Source organism: Jaculus jaculus, chromosome 1, assembly GCF_020740685.1.
Source record: "Jaculus jaculus isolate mJacJac1 chromosome 1, mJacJac1.mat.Y.cur, whole genome shotgun sequence".
NCBI classification, from domain to species: Eukaryota; Metazoa; Chordata; class Mammalia; order Rodentia; family Dipodidae; genus Jaculus; species Jaculus jaculus.
The window spans coordinates 296174438-296192466 of NC_059102.1; the positions used below are offsets into that span (position 1 = coordinate 296174438).

An 18029-nucleotide genomic window follows, 5' to 3' on the forward strand; every position below is an offset into this window, starting at 1 on the left:
ATAAGACCTGTTGTGGTATGTGGCACTACATGTATCTTTTAGATCTGCTCATCTTGGAATTCTGAGTCACTCTATCACAGATAGAGCCTCAAAAACTGAGGTCTGCCCCATTAGGAGCTATCCCCAAGGCTAAGAAAAGACACAGAAGGCACCTACACCTGGCAGGAACCTGGTTCCCAGAGAAAGAGGCCACAGTATACAGAGTGGTAGAGTGTTTGAATGCAGTCTATACAGAGCCTACTATATTATTTTTTTTAATTCTTTTTTATTTATTTGAGAGAGAGAGAGAGAGAGAGAGAGAGAGAGAGAGAGAGAGAGGCAGATAGGGAATGAGTATAGGCACACCAGGGCCTCCTGCCACTGCCAATGAACTCCAGATGCATGAGCCACTTTGTGCATCTGGCTTTAGGTGGGAACTGGGGAATCAAACCAGAGCCATTAGGCTTTGAAAGCAAGGGCCTTTGACCACTGAGCTCCCCTCCTATATGCTTTAAACCATGTTGAGATAAATTATTCACCACCAATATACTGCTACAGGAATAGTTGCTGAACTATATTAATTAGGGAATTATAACAAGAAAAGAAGCCTATATGTGTTCATTTCCAGCACATTTTTTTTTCAAATACTTTCCATCCAAGGTTAGGTGAAGCCTTAGGTTTTGAACCCACAGAAGCAGAGGACCAACATTACCCACTTCTCCTACATTCACCCGTTATGCATGCGGATGGATGAATGCACACGGGGACAGAGGCTTAGAAACATTTTCTGGAGGACTTTCCAGGACCCCAGAGAAAAGAAGCTCTCCTCACTCCCCAGTGATTCTAAAATGTAAAATAATGCTAATGTAAAATATTAGCTATCTACCTGGCTAATATGTAAAAGAGGCTGTAAATTGGTAGATATAATATTTGTTGATGCAAAGAACTAACTCACTGATTTGCTTAACTCAGAGAGAGTTCATGTCCTCCTCAGGTGATGTGATGCATTGTAGATCATCCTTGACATGTTGGCATGAAGCAGTGGGTTTACAGTTAAGGTTGGCCTGGCTCTTCACCTGGGATGAAGCACTCATACATTCTGTCAACCAACATATGTTAATTACCATGTGCCAGACACTGTGCCTGGTGGACAAGACATCCTGAGCTACAAGGCACAGACTGGTGGGTACCAATATCAAGCAGACACAAGGTGGCAGCAAGATTCCTAAATGCGACTCATTCTAAAAACAAGTGTGTTAATGGACAGATTGGCCAAAATGCTGCAAAATAAACCCTGATCATACTATGGAAAGATATGCACCACAGTACCTTTGGCCATTCTGATGAGAAAAGAAAAAGAAAAAAAAATCACATGCTATTTGAACAAGGACAAGGGAGTATCAAGAGATAGCTTCATGTAAGCACATGTCTTAGGAGTAAACCATTCTAATCTGCTTTGGGTACACTTCTAATTTGAGCATGGCAGGCAAACAAAATGTAACCTGCGACTCTTTCTCAGCATGCACATTTTCTGCTTCCAAAATGCTGCCTAGCTCTGGGGCATTGTAATGGGTGCCCATAACAGGGACCTCATGTCCTAACAGTGGATGAGACTTGGTGGAGGAGACTTGGCGTATACAGTCAGCAGGGCTAGAGTGAGACTCACTGAAAAGCGCAAAGCAGGAGGATATGTAAGAACAGGAGGTGAGGGAGGAGAGACAGAGCAGACAGTCTGCCCTCCAGATAGTTTGGAAGCCCAGTGTGCTTCATACACAGTGCACAGGTTCTCTCCTGTCAAAATCCCTTTGCTGTGCATTGTCCAGAGCCCAGGCAGCTGTGGAAAGCGTTCCAGCCCTGGACAGTGACTGTACCTTCCCTGCCATGGTCAGCCAGGGACAAGCATCTTTGACTATCCCAGGGTCCCGGACACTGGCAAGAAGTGTAACAGCCCCTTCATGATCACTGTTCCATTATTTTTATTATCTTAATTCTTTCCCTTCTGGGCTCCCCTGCCTTCCCATGCAAAACTGGTTCAGAGATGCCACTTTTGGAGCTCATTATGTTGTCATGGCAACTAGGATTTTCAAAGTTTATTTCTCTTCCTCTTCTCCCTTCCATGAACACTCCTTCCCCATCTCTTATCATGTATGTGTTTTGCGACAAAACATGGATGAGAATGAGGCCACTATCTTCCATCAGGTATTTTAGTCTCACATACTCTGCCTTGACCACATCAACCTCTACCTGGGTACAGGAAATTGCCCAGGTTCTCACTGCCACTGATAAGTATTCCCAGATTCTCAGCGGCCCATGATGTTTGGGAGCAAAGCTTAGGGAAGCAGTCACCAGCTGTACCTCCCTTCTCCTCCTTCAGGGAGAAACAGATATATTTCTTCCTGCTTACATAAGCCACAAACATGCTAGGTCTTGTTTATCATGAGCTAACCTTCAAAGCAATGTTTAAGGCAACCACAACCATAGGTGAGAGGAAGAAACAATACCTCAGATACGCCTCACAAGGGAACTCTCTTGAAATCAGAGAAGCTACAGTTGCCAAAATGAAAAGGAGAGGAAATCCCCAGACAAAGAAAATTTGCTAAATTGATTGCTTAATTATAACATTAACCTTTGCTATCAAAAATCAGGCAAGACAGAGATGGTAAAGGAATCAAAACAAGGAAGTAAGAGCCTGTACAGCCACATTGAACGCAAGCCATCCAAGGAAGGCTGGCAACTGGCTTTCCCTCTGGCTCATACATTCACCTGAAAGAGGCTCTTCTGCTGTAGCATGCAAAAAGAGAATCTGGGGGTGAGACAATTGTGTGGTATTTACAGCTGCTAAAAGGATTCATGTTCTGAGGGCCTCTGCTCTGGCTCTCTGGGCTGGGGTCCAGGTGACCCAAGGGAGATGGTCAGGGCAGGCATATATATATATACATACACACACACACATATGCCTGCCCTGACCATCTCCCTTGGGTCACCTGGACATATACATATATGCACACACACACACATACACACACACACACACACACACACACACACACACATGTCACCTGCTTCACCAATTTTGCCCATGAGAAGATCTTGGCCAAGGTTGAAAGATTATACAGATAAAACAAATTCTTGGAAAGAAGGGGAAATGAAATGCTTGATTAACTTATAAAAGTGTCCAGCTCAGCCCAACCTAGGGTCAGAGATTTTTCTGTGGCTTCTGAGGTAATACTGGAAAGGGGAAGGGGCAGAAATGAGTATCTGAATGAGAAACACTCCTCCCTGGGGACTGAATGAGTGGCACACAACTTGACATTGAGCTGGCCTCCAGACATTTGAAACCTTTTAAAGCCTTTTATTTATTTTACCTATTTATAGGTGCATACAGAGAAGATGGTGGTAGACAGTTCAACAAAAGCATATTCCTGATTTCCAGATAATTTTCTTTGGAAAGAATATTAAGTTGTTTTAATCCAACAGGGCAATTTTCAGTACTGGGTAATAAAGAGGCACGTTTTTAATACCACTGAAAGAGGAACAGGGATGCCCTACATAGATTGATCAATGTAATGAAGATATAATTGCTGTTAGGCTGGTGAGTTGGAATGTCACATTTTCAGACTGCCACACTGTCCATTGGAGAAACACAAGCATCCTATCCCCTGTGGGAAGGGCAAAAGAGCAAGCATGTTAGCCAAGGCACCCATTTCTACAGTACCCATGGGGTCAGCCTATCCAGATGGAGGGGACTGGCAGAAATTCTTCAAATCTGGTTGTTTTCTCTTCCCACAAGCCAATGTTGCTGCCTAAAGCATGTTCACTTTCTTCATAACATTCACCATCATCTGTGATAATTGTTTACTAACCACTATGTTATGGATTTCATGACAAAGGACCTCATCTTGAACACTATCAAATTTACAGCGCTCAACACATGGATATTTAATATGTGTTTGCTGAATGTTTTAATAAATGAGAGTCCCCTCCCTTCTTATGCTTTTGATAGATGGCTTGTACCGTCTCCCTTCAGTTCTTGCTCGCTAAGGTATGAATGACAGTTAATAAGATCATATTTCCTCCATAATATATTTGATCACTCCATACCTTGATCTAAATGGAGACTATGATTTGTAATCGTGGGGGGAAGGGAATGGAGACATTTCTCGGTGTCTAGTGGAGAAGGTCATGGTGGAGGGTAGGGAAGGATAGTCATGTCTCATTTTAATGCTATTTCTATTAACACAAGCAGGAGTTGGATCGTCTCCTCTCATACAGTCAGCTTCATCCTGTGGGTTGTCAGCTGCTACAAAGACTAGTTCTCCTGTTGAGTCTGATACAAGTAAGAGTCTTATGACATCTTAATGGGCTTGAGGGGGGCTCCCTACCCTTTCCACAAATGCTTACAAAGTTTTCATTTCCCAATTCTTTATGGAGCATGTGTCTCAGTGCTCTGTTACATATCAGAGCTCACTCCTCAAACAGGAATGAGTAATTTCAATATTTTTGCTAAATGAGGAATATTTTTGGATGCAATAATTAAGTGTTGAGAATGTAGTGGTGCACTTGACACAAGGGGGGAAAATAAAAGAAAACTTTCAATTCAAGTACAACTCTAACAGCATCTGAACTTAACAGCTAGAAATATCAAGTACCCGGTATATAACCAAAGTTGTAAAGACTGTGATTATCAGCTGGGGGAAATTGGGAGGTATTATTTCAGCCACCTCAGTGTGCATGTGTCTGCAAGTGCAGAGAAAACATGTCTAATTATAGGGGTTGACTATGGCTATAAGCACAGAATGAAGCAAGTCTCTAACACTAACACAAAAAAAGCCAATTACCAAGAGATTCTATAGACCAGAAAAAAAGATATAAGTTCAAGCAATTTTTTTTTTTCCTATTCTTGAGTAGCCTAAGATTTTTGGCCTGAAAGCTACAGAGAAGTGAGAAAATGGGATAAATTACAACAGCAAAAGAGCCAATTAAAAGGTCCTCACAAGCCAGGCGTGGTGTTACATGCCTTTAACCTCAGCATTTGGGAGACAGAAGTAGGAAGATTGCCATGAGTTCAATGCCACCCTGAGACTACTTAGTTAATTCCAGGTCAGCCTGGGCCAGAGTGAAGAGTGAGATCCTACCGTGAAAGAAAAAAGAAAAAAGTCCTCACAATAGCAATGACTAGGTTACACTGAGGTCACATCCATCATATCTCATTCTCCAAGACTGGAGACAATCTGAAGCACTGTTCTTAGATTTGCTCTTTTGTGTGGTCAAAATAATGAGGTCCTTCAGCAGTACTCTGACCCCATACTTAACTAATATATATTCAGCTTTCAATGGAATTATATACACCAAAAGAAATTCCTAAAATCTTAGGGAAATTACCAGTAAATATGGACATCCCACAAACATGAAGAGGACCTCTGATTCATTCACTGAAGGGAATTTGTTCAAAGCTTACCTAAATGCTTGTTTATTATGCTCCCTAAGTGCTGGGGAAAGGAAAATGAACTCACCATGAGGGCTGCCTTCACAATGCTGCAAAAGGAGCAATGACTTCCACAAATAACCATACAGTAAGGCAACAAGTGTTCTAATAGGCAGGTTTATATGGTGCACTGAGAATTCAGATAGAAGAGACTTGACCTTGAGGTATGAGTCAGAGGTCCTCATTCAAATAAGGCAGGGTAGAAGCAGTTATTGGAAGTTGGTTATTTCTAGGCAAAGAAGTGATTACTTTGGAAATCCAGGAACACCCCTGGGTGGTAGGGCTAAGGGAAGGGAAACTTGGAATTGAGGCCAAAAACAGGTAGGGCTATTTTGCAAGGTCATGCAAAACAAGGCAACTTAACCTGGACTCTTTAACTAAAAGATTAATGGTGAGAGAAACTAGCATCTGATGTGATTAAAATGTTTGTTTTAAAGTCTTTAACTGCTAGAAATCACAAGTTAACTCTGTCTTCTTCTTTTCTGCCCACTCAATGCTGTTGTTTTTCTTAGAAGTTCCTGGTCCATAATAAGAAAAGCCCTACTTGATTATCATTGGTGTACATTATTGATACTGTCTTTTATTTTTTTTTAAAGAGGCTTACCAGGTAGGCAAGAGCTTCTTTTTTTATTTTTATTTTTGTTTATTTTTATTTATTTACTTGAGAGTGACAGACACAGAGAGAAAGAGGCAGAGAGAGAGAGGGGGGAGTGGGCATGCCAGGGCTTCTAGCCACTGCAAACGAACTCCAGACACATGCGCCCCCTTGTACATCTGGCTAACATGGGTCCTGGAGAATCAAGCCTTGAACAGGGGTCCTTAGGCTTCACAGGCACGCGCTTAACCACTAAGCCATCTCTCCAGCCCTGTTTTTAGGTAGAGCATAGGAGATCTGTTAAGAAAACAGTGAGAAAGCCCAATGTGTCACAGCAAGTGTTCTTAGAACTTTGGCAAGTATCCACAGAAGAGATAAAAAAGGAAGCAAAAAAAAAGTTTTGCTTTTTGATTAATAACTCAGAAAAGCAGGCAGGCTTAGCAGTGAGGAGATATGAGCAATTTCATAGAAGCGGCTTAAAAGGGGGCACATTATCTCATTAAGGGTGTAATTATTTCTCTCATTTCAGCACGTGTTCAGGTGAATCAGCTTTCCTGAGGGATGGTCTCCTGGCCAACTGATTGACAGGTTCAGTTGGATTAACTCCAAAAGTGTAGGATCACAGTATATTTTAGTAATCTTAGATTTTGGGTAGTCACTGAGAAAGGCAAATTGAGAGAATGATACAGGCATCTCTTGGTTAGGGTCCTTAAGTAGTTCAGACAGGGACAAGGACCAAGTACAAACATTAGAATTAGCACAAGAATATAAAACATTATGTGCATGTAGAAAATGTGCAAGCATGTTATACATATGTACACCTATGTATATACACACATTTATACAGAAAAATATCAGAGGGTTGAAATATGACCTACGTGATACTCTTTATCAGCTACTTAAAAACTTGGACAACCACAAATATATGTGAAAACCTCCCAACAAAGATGGAAACATTTTTATATCTGGCTATTATCAAAAGGCACCTGATTATGTCTCAACTTAATCATCTAAGTTTCTCTACAAAATAGCATAAACTCTGATTAAGATAATAACTTGTTTTCAATAGTTATCTTGATGGTCCTACTCACTGATTTCTCTATTTCTTTTCCTTCTACAACATGACCCTGCTTCTCAGTGTCAGTCTTTCTGCATATATGTGATATTTTGATTAAAATGTCCTCCATAGGCTCATGTGTTTTGAATACTTGGTCTCCAGCTTGTGGCAATTTGGGAGCTGGAGATGCTGGAAGAGATGTGTGGCTGGGGGTGGGCTTTGGTATGATATAGCCCAATTCCCCCTTGCCAGAGCAATCTCAGTCTTGCTGCTCCCTTTCAGCTGCTGACAAGATGTGATACCTACTTTCTGTTCTGCAATGCCATGCCACAGCAAACTTTCCCTGTAGACTGTCAGCTGAAAAAAACATTTTCCTTCCATTGGCTGCTCTTGATAATGTCCATGAAACAAGAAGCTAATTGCAACAGTATGATGTTGGGCCCTTCCCAGATATAACCTCACCTGTCCCTCCTACCTGCTCAGTTAATGATCCTCCTTGGTTGAGCTTTCAGAACCTATCCTGGCACCAACTCTGCCTTCCTAGGTAGATAAAAGCATACATTCAAGGGAGTTTTGATTTTGACTGGGTCAGAATTCTGACAAATACAAGAGTAAGAGGAGCCCTTCCTAAAACACCTCCATGACACTTCACATCCATACACCCAACCCATGCTATTATTCAACACAGGTGATCTGAGGGTACTGGGACTAATTAAATTTCTTTCCAATACATTAAATCATAAAATGGGGAATAGTGTTATAGAAACCACAGGTTATATATACAACACAAGAATATAAGCTACCTGTGAGCAGGGATATTTTAGTCACCAGCTTCTAGAAGAGTGTTTGGTACTTTTACTGGTGCTCAGTAAATATTTATTAAATTAGAAAATGTTAAAAGGGGCTTTTCTGGTGTGCTACAAAACACATGTAAATTACATCACTGCTTTGAGTAGAATCCAAGCAGCAAAGATTCCCTTTTATCCCACACAGGCTATAGTGCTTTATATAATAAGGGACACTACTGGACTTTGAGTCAGAAATCACATTTCTGAGTTTATTCTAGTGCCTGCCTTGTTCCCCATGATCTTTAATCTCCTTATTTGTAAGATAATGATAACACACTTTTGAGGATCATTGTGAAAAATCAAATAATCAAAAAAATAAGTATAAAAGTCTTCCTGAATGAAATACTCTAAAGAAATAAACAATAACTCTTTTGGCTTCCAATGGCTTTCATAGCCCACAGTTCAGAACAAGGTGGCAACTTTATCTTTTAAATATGGTTATCCCCAAAATATTTACCACATATGATGTCAAAAGGGTTAATATCCTTACTATACAGATAGAGCTTTTAAGTTTATATAAAAAAAGAAAAAAATATGTTACTAAAAATGGGCAAAAATCATATGCAATTAATTAAAAGAAAAAAATACTAATAGACATATTTAAACATGTTCAGCCTTGGCTGAGGATATATAGCTCAGTGGTAGAGAGCTTGCCTTACCAAGTGTGAGACCCAAGGTTCAATCACTAACATCAAACAACAATAACAAAACATAAATAGTTTGTAGCAAATACTTGTCTGCAATGCCTGTAAGCTATGATCTGGAAACTCATTCCATAGAGGCTCTCCAGTACCAGTGAGTATGCTCCTGACTTGCAATGCAAGCCTTTCCTCAGTTTTCTGCAGTACTATTTATTGAGGGCATCAAAGGGGTCATGTTATGTCCCAAGAGAGCCCTGATGTTACATGGCTTCCCTTCAATTCCACAAAAATTAGGCCCTAGAATGTAAGGGCAGATCCAACTGTGTGTAAAGACATAACCAAAATGAGAAATAAAACCCAATAGGAGACAGAGGCACTTGTAATATCAACACAAGGAAATCAGTGCATCTTGAGGTAGCAGGAGAATGCTGTCCCTCCCAAACTGTGCAGCCTTAGGGCCACTTTTCTCTCTCAACCTCCATTTCCTCATTTATAAATGGGAGTTGACAATAGTAACTGACTCAAAAGGCTATTACAAAAATTAATTGAAATAATCTATATAAAGTATTTATAGGCAGATGATAAGCCTTCAATAGATGTTAAATCTTGACTTTAGTACTATTATTAAATTCTGTAAAGTAATTCCATACTGTAACTATGAGTAACCAATTCTATAAGAGACAGATACATAGTGCCATGGGAAATTGTGGGAGAAAAATTTTAATCTTAATTATAAAATGGGAGTGGACCTGAAAATATATCATGAAAAAAGTCAAAATTAAAACAGACTTTGAAGGATAGATGAGGATTTAGCAAAGAAAACCAAGGAAGGGAGAGACACTTATTTTTGAGCACAATGGATAGAAAAGCAAGAGCATGTCTAAGGAAATACAAATGATGGAGTGCCTAAGTTGATGGCCATGTGTGGGGCACAAACACCCAGGGTCTCTTTACTGTTCCCTCCAGGTTACCCTCAATGGTCAGCCCCATGAGTGGTGTCTGAAAACACCTGAGACTATGCTAATCCATTCAATGGAAATAGTTGGTAAGGTAAGCAGGGTAGTTCTCTCAGCTGCTAGCATTTATTAACTATTTTCACCAAGATACTAAATATTTAGCAATCTGACTTCATTTCCTTAGCAGTCCTATGTGGTGAATACTAGTATGCTTACCCATAGCTGGGTAACTAAAGATACAGAAAAGGGAGGTGACTTGCCTAACACTTCATAACTATGAAGTGATGGAAGCAGAAATTTAAAAAAAGTTACATGGTGTACAGAGTATTTTCCTACTAGCTATACTTATGGAATAAAGGAAAATATACCCTGGACAGGAAACTAGGGCACCAAGGTTTTAGCTGTGATCTGACACGAAGTACCTGTGTATTTACTTGAGCAAGTGATTAAGTCTAATTAAGTTTCCTCATTTATAACATGGAGGCCAGGAGCAAACTATGAAGAGATGGCAAAGAGTTCCTCCTCTTTTGTGTAATTTTTATCACACTAAAATACAATTTTGACAATTGATGTACAAATCAGTGTCTTGAGGAATACAGACCTTTTAACAAGCTCTCATAGCTTTGTATGGGGCCCCATAGTTATACAATTCACCCAGAAAAGTGTGTTTGTAGTCAAAATAGGAACCATGGACACTATTGTGATTACTCTTACTGGACTTAACAGGAAATTTTCATCATCAGGACTGAGTTGATTGTCACTGAGGACCCTTCATTTCCACCAAATGTGACTATGCTGGATGCCAGACAATTCACATGTCTTTTCATAAAATATATGGGAAATAAATGGAGGATGTGTTTAAGAATATAGGTGTTTAGGTCTGGTAGACCTCATTCCAAATTCTGAACCTCATGCTTAACAGCTTTGTTTACTTAGGCAAATTACCAACCCTCCCTGTTGTAGTTTCCCTATTGATAAAAGAAGAAAATCATACCTCATAGGATCATTCTGAGGATTAAATGAGACATGTGTCATGGAATTGGCACAATGTTTGGTGCACAGCACAGACTCAATAAATCACAGCTTTAAAAATATCAACCTGAAACAAACCCTACTCCACTGCTGTGAGCTAGCCAAAAGGCAGAAAATGCGTCACGTTCTTTCAAACTCAATAGATCTAAAACCTACCCTATTTTTCTCAATGCTTAACTCTGGATTCTGAGTTCTCTCCTAGCTACTTGGTGGCTCAATTCAGAAATCAAGATGGGGTCCAGGAGACTGTCCACATCCGTTACCTCAGTGACACTCAGGTAGACATACACAGTTACAAGTCCTGCCGATCCCACTTCACCAGCACCCCTTGAGTCCATCCCATCTCCTCCATGCCTAACCTGATGAACTCATTGTGTCTCTGCATCATGCCCACACTGTTGCTCGAACTTGCCTCCACACCTCATCTTGCTTCTCTATAGTCTTTAACCTGCTCTAGGATATCTTCCTCCTCATGTCTATCATTCTCTAAAAGTATTCACAAATGTCCCCTTTTTAGCTAGTCTTACTTGATCCCAAACCCCTTCAAATTTAAAGCCCCCCCCCTGCTGTCTCTATACCTAGATTGCAAGTTCTCTGAGGGGAGAACTCCATGTCCTTGTCCTTCCTTGATTTATAATGTTAGGCAGTAGGTGACACCAAGAAAGTACTCAGAAACTGCTGTCTGAGTGAATGATTCAATTTCTTTTGGTTGACTTCAGACTCTCAGCATAATTACCTTATAGTTAAATTATAATTATTTTACTCATGCCAATCTATTTTGGGAAGGTTCAGACACATATCAAACTAATGTCCACCAACACCACTCAAAGATCTCATGTGGAGTGGCATGGATAATTTTCATCCTAAGAACAGACATTCCTGTCTCAAGTAAAGCCTGGCAAATACTCAGGTTCTACCTCCTAATATGTGGCCAGTTGGAATTACCTTCTTATTGCTGGAACAAACACCTGACCAGAATCAGCTTATGAGAGGAAAGGGTTTATTTCAGTCTTACAGAATCCAGGAAAAACACAACCAATGGTGTTCTCTTTGATTCCATCATTGCAAAGAGATACTACCAAACACAAAGAGCCAGAGCTCAAATTTCCCTGAATGTACCTTAGGGCTGAACTGTAAGATCTGCCCACAGCAATATGCCTCTTCCAAAGGAGGGTTTCACCCACTGGAGACTCAAGTTGCAGGCTCAGTCTTAATAAAACCATCACATCAGTTAACTCAGAAGATCCAAGTTTAGTCTACAGGTACATAGGCTAGCCTATTCCTGTGGCTAATACCCAAGCTTGCTTACCTTTGTATCCTCAGTGTGGCTTGAAAGAGTATTAGCACCCAAAGAATGTGACCCATAAATATGAATCTTAAATAAATAGCTCTTAAAGAGATTTCATTTCTGAGCTACTTGAACTTAAACCATATCACATGTCTTTTGAATGACTTCCTTCACTCAGCTCCAATCTTCTTGTAACCTGAGTCTGTACAAGGAACACTAAATAAGTGTTTGTTGAATGGCAGTAACTTGTAAAACTAAGCCAGCAAATAATTTGGTTGCAAGAGTGACATTTGTCACTTTACTTATTGTGGGAGCCATTCCACTCACTGAAGACATGAATCCAGAAGACTCTCTCCTCTTATACTGACAATTAACTCTTCCCTCATCAGTCCTTAGACCACAGGACTTTGACAGTGTATTCTTGGGGTCTTTGATCTCTTACATAGAGTCACACTGTATACCTGAAGACCAATGTATGAGAATAAGCATGTTATCAATGCATGTAAGGATTAAAACTTGTACCAACTCCTGTACCACTGGTCAGGATGATGTTCTTGGCAGCCTTTCTCTAGCTGTGCCACTTTTGGTGCTAATATCCTTGTGAAGATTAACTGGTATATTAAAAATAAGCACCTACTGGAGAGATGGCTTAGCAGTTAAGCGCTTGCCTGTGAAGCCTAAGGACCCCGGTTCGAGGCTCGGTTCCCCAGGTCCCACGTTAGCCAGATGCACAAGGGGGCGCATGCGTCTGGAGTTCATTTGCAGAGGCTGGAAGCCCTGGTGCGTCCATTCTCTCTCTCTCCCTCTACCTGTCTTTCTCTCTGTGTCTGTCGCTCTCAAATAAATAAATTTTAAAAAATTTTAAAAAAGTAAAAATAAACACCTAGCCATAGATTGAACAAATATAGCCACTGACTCCACTTCTACCAACAATTATCTTCTTTAAATCTTACTCTTTCCTCCTTTAATAAAAAATATTGCACAGAGTTGTTAGAAGAAACAAATAAGATCCTGGAAACAAAGGTGCTTTGAAAACTATGAGATGTTTTACATATGTGAGGTTTCTCATTTCAACCCCTGTGCATCGGTGAGTAGTCCACGGCCTGACTACCATTCCCCTGTTTGGAGACAGTTCAGCTATTCCTCTAAGCCTACCTCCCCCTCTCAAGGCCCTGGAGCAGTAGGTGGAGATGCTCGAATAGCTCAGGGTCATTTTCTGTTTATGTGAGCCTTTTGCCCCATAGCCCCTGACAGCACTTCAGGATGTGCTTATGCAGCCCTGGTTTGTTGCTATGGAGATGGGAAGCTCTGCTTCTCTTCAAGCCTAAGCTAATGGTTTTCATCAAATCCTATTTCCTTTGAGACGAGTAAAAATGCTACAATGATTCTATCCAAGCTTCTTTAAATATGAAGCCAACAAACACATCTCACAGCCTTCCTCCTACCACTACCCTGGCCCCTGGGATGAGGGCCTTTGTTAGTTCTACTCTTGGCTCTTGGACCAGTCCCTTGCCCAATATATATATATATATATATATATATATATATATATATATATATGCTGTATGTGTCCTTCAATTGTTGTATTTCTTTGCTCTTGGAATTACCTTGGCACATAACATTCAAACTATTTGCAGATCACCAGAAGTCTGTTCCCTGAGGATAAAACTTTCAGAGCTGTTTTCCAGGTAGCAAAGCCTCACTCCAAGGAGAGAGGCTCTGGCCTCCCCAGAGGTAATGAGGGCACCAACCTGGCAGCAAAGCAAGCTCACAGTCCCTCCTGTACACAGGACCCACTGCTGCCAAACCCTCTGCACATACCAGTGCAGTCCTCCAAATGTTGAGAGATGCATGTAGCATCTGAGTACAAAATAGAAACCAGGACAGAAATATTTGTCTTTGCCAGTAACCCCCCCACCCCCATTGTTAACTGTCCTCTACATGTCATGATTTATTCATGCCGCCTGTTCCCAGCTGCCAGAGCCACTGCCTAGACTTCCCCAGCAGTGCTAAGGAGGCAGCTGCCAGGCTAGTTCCATGGCATCTTCCAATCTAAGAAGGCTGTTTCCCAGCTAGGCAGGGGGCTGATGGCACACCACTGGCTTAAGTTAAACATCCACAGAGTGTGAGCAGCTGATGGACACCTGGACCAAATAGGTGGACAGCACATATGCCACAAATATCAAAAGGAAGAACGAGCTCATGATAGCTATGCCTACTCTAAGCCCGCCCCTGAAATCAGCTTTTGCAAGTGGGAGACGAAAGTCAATTTTACAGAGAAAGAAGTAAGTTCAGTGTCACTTGATTAAGTACACAATGCAAATAAGTGGTGGCTTGCTAAGTTAGGTGTGTCTACTGTGAATGCTATGCCATGAAGAAGAGTATAGAGAGCCTTATCTAGAATACCAATGACTTTAGCAGCCAAGCATCTACTTTTCCCTCCCCCTAAATAGGAAGAATCTGTTTTGAACTTACTAAACTGAAATATAAACACACTTAAGAATTGAGTAAGGATAAAGAACATCTGATTGAGATCAGACTAGAATATCTCCTCATTCAACATATAAGAAGAAAACTGTCAGACCAATCTTTTTCATGGGTAGTCACAGAGGGAATGTGTCTGACTTATAATAATGAAAAGTCACTTAAAACAGTGCATACATAATGAAAGATGTTAATAAATGCTAACTGAGGGGCTGAAGAGACAGCTCAGTCAACAAAGTGCTTGCCTTGCAAGCATGAAAACCTGAGTTCAAACCCCCAAACCCACTAAAACAAAACTGGGCATGGTGGCATATTCCTTTAATCTCAGCACTAGAGAGGCAAAGGTAGGAGACTTGTTGTGAGTTCAAGGCCACCCTCAGACTACAGAGTGAGTTCCAGGTCAGGCTAGGCTACAGTGAGACCCTACCTGGATAAAGAAAAAAACAAAAACAGGAATGGTGGTATATGCTGTAATCCCACATCAGGGGAAGCAGAGACAAGATGATCTATCAGGTTCACCACACAGTCAGTCTAGCCTAAGTGGTGAATTTCTGGCTACTGAGATATCCTGTTTTAAACATGGTTGGTAACTCCTGAAAAATGACACCTGAGATTGTCCTCTAGCCTCTACATGCACACAGATGGCTATGCATGTGTGTGCATGCACGCACGCACACACACACACACACGTTCTCAGTGGCTGAATCCTTACATAAGAAATCTTACTATGTCTTAATATACATGCTAATAAGAACTCCTTCCCAAAGTCACCCATTTCTCCTCTACAACTACTTTACAAGTTTCTGACACAGATCTCAGTACCACATGGTTGGATTGGCACAGCTGATTTCTTCTTGATCTTCCTGAATCTGATCTCTCCAATAGAATCCTCCCACAGAGGCCAGATGAGTGCTTGTAAGATACTCTGTTCATCCTACACATTTTTGTGTGTGGTATTTTTACTTTAAAATTTTAATTTCTATTTTTCTCCAAGTAATGCATATAGAACCTTAAAGTCAAATGATTCTGAAAGATGTATAATGAAAAAATAGCAGCCCTTCACTTTACCTTTCTCAACCTCAGAATCTTACTCCCCAGAGGCAAACTACATTCAACTCTCTCACTGTTTCTTCTAGTATTCATTTCAAATTTTCTAAATATTATACTTAAGACACTATTCCTGCTGGGTGTGGATGCCTTAAATCCCAGCACTTGAGAGGCAGAAGTATGTGGATCAATGTGAGCCCAAAGCCAGTCTGGGACTATATAATATGTTCCAGGTCAGCCTGGGAGGCAGTGAGACCCTATCTCAATAAAACAAAAGCAAATGCAAAAGCAAATGAACAAATAAACCTCAGCTATTCCTTTATCCTTCAAGTTTAGAAACTGCTTATAGACTTACTGTGGACGCTTAAGATTTTAGTCAATGATGCCCTATTCCATTCTTCATACTTAGTATCTCACAATCAAATCAAGGCATTCGATAGCATAAGAGGTACAAACTTCAGCATTAGCAATGGAACCTAGTTGACAAGTTAGCTGCATGTGCAGAAGACTTGTGATGCTTATATTTCTCTAGATGTAACACGCCTGTGTTTTGTGGAATTGAATGCTTAGGTAGGGGGCATAGACAACTGCATTCACCCATTGCGTGTGCATGTCTCTGTGTGTGTTTTGTTTTGACAAATCCATAGAACTCTTCTGAACATCATGGAATCTGATGGTTTCACTTGTTTCTTAAAGATAGCATCTTTCAATTCCTTTGCCACCCCATTCAAATCTAATTCTGTAATGTCTAGACCCCTGACAGCTGTCCTACGTTCCTCTTTATAATTATCCTGGTAATAAATCCCTTTATCTCTCTTTTCTGCTAAATAAAATATTTGTGGTCATGAGTATCTTGTATTTCTTTATTCCTATTTTCATGACAAGAAAATATTATTATCCCATTTTCATGAGTCAGTGATACTTCAGCTAGGTATAGAATTTTATCTTCAAGGTTATTCTCCCATTGAAAATTTTAGGAACTTTCTATTGGTTTCTATCAATGTTGTTCTTGTCATCCCAATTCCTAACTCTTGCTGGAAGTTGTCAGAATATTCTTCATTCCAATGGTTTGAATTTCATGATGATGCACTGTGGTACAGTTTCTTTTTATCAGCTCTTTGAAGTGCTCACTAGATACTTTAGTGTCTAACACATCCACCTTTTTTCACAATACCACAAAAACTGTCATCCTAATATATGTAATGCATAGCTTTTCACTTGCATGTATTTTTATAAACTGTGTGTCTTGTACACACACAAATGTAAATGATATTATATCACATTGTCTTCTGTTTTCACTAACTTGTTTTGAAGATATACATGTTCCATGTGTACAGGGTATCTGTTGCTCTTAACTGCTACATCATATGCCATGGTGTGCATCCAAAATGTACCTATTGAGTCTTCCAGCTTGGGACACCCAGGTTGCTTCCAACTCCCAACTGCCAAGACACCATACTGGAAAGAACATCTTTGCACATGTCTCAACAGATCTTTTTAATCTGGCAATGTAAGTCTTTTAGTTCTGGGAACAAATCTTAGATTTTTTTATATGTTTATTTCTTTTTTTCCATTTCAATTTTCTCTACATAGAACTCCTATTATATTCAAATGTTGGATCAACTATGCTTTTCTTTAAGACAGTCTTCTATAAACTCTAGGCTAGCCTTGAACTTGTGATTCTCCTGCTTCAGCCTCTCAAGTGCTGGGATGACAGGTATGAGCCACCACACCTGGCTCTTGAAGCTCTTCTCTGCCACCTCCTTCTACAAAATTTCCCTCCACTTTACATGACAACTTTACTATCATTTGGTTTTATTGCATTTTCACATCAATTCCATTTCTACACTAGTTGTACATCAACTATATTTTACATTAATTTCCAGAAGCTCTTGATCTAATTTTTTTATGGTAACCTTTTATTTGGTGGATGAATTTAATTCTTTTCTACCTCAACTGATATCAAATACAATATTAAGTTGTCTTTTACTCTCTGCATTGCACGTGTTTGTTCAATTTCTTTTTGCCTAGTGGTTTGACAATTTCATACATGTGTAAAATGTATTTTGATCATATTCATCCATGTTATCACTTCCTACTCATGCTGGTCCCCTTCTTTTGCCTATTTATTATTTTAGGTTTGGACTGTTGCACATATTTTTTCACTGTCGTATCATGCCCAGCTGTGTGTGGACATTTAAAAGCAAGACAGTGAAAACTCAATCAACATGGCTCTGGCTTGTGGAATGTGGAGTGCAGTGGGCTGAGTGGCAACACCCCCACAGGAGTATTTGTGGACTAATTCTCAATACACCTGAATGTTACCTTCTTTGGAAAAGGAGTCTATGCCACTGCAATAAAAGTTAGGTATATTCAGATAAAGAGATCTTGCTAGATTATTCAGTGATCTTAAGTCAAATGACAAGCATCCTCATAAGAGCAAGGCATAAGGAGGTAACACATTCACAGGAGAGGAAGAGGCAGTGTGTGCATGGAAGCAGAGATTGGAGTGGTGGGGTTATGATCCAAGGAACGTCTGGGTCCACTAAAGTTAGAAGAAAAAGGAAACAGCTCTCCCCTTACGGTCTTGGACAAAACAAGGTCCTGCCATCTTTGG

The 18029-nt window shown here is 40.3% G+C and overlaps 1 protein-coding gene across 7 annotated transcripts in view; it reads right to left on the reverse strand.

The window, feature by feature from the left end:
- Cacna1e (calcium voltage-gated channel subunit alpha1 E) overlaps positions 1 to 18029 on the reverse strand; it is a 393282-nt gene that overhangs the window by 129475 nt on the left and 245778 nt on the right. The window lies entirely within an intron of this gene.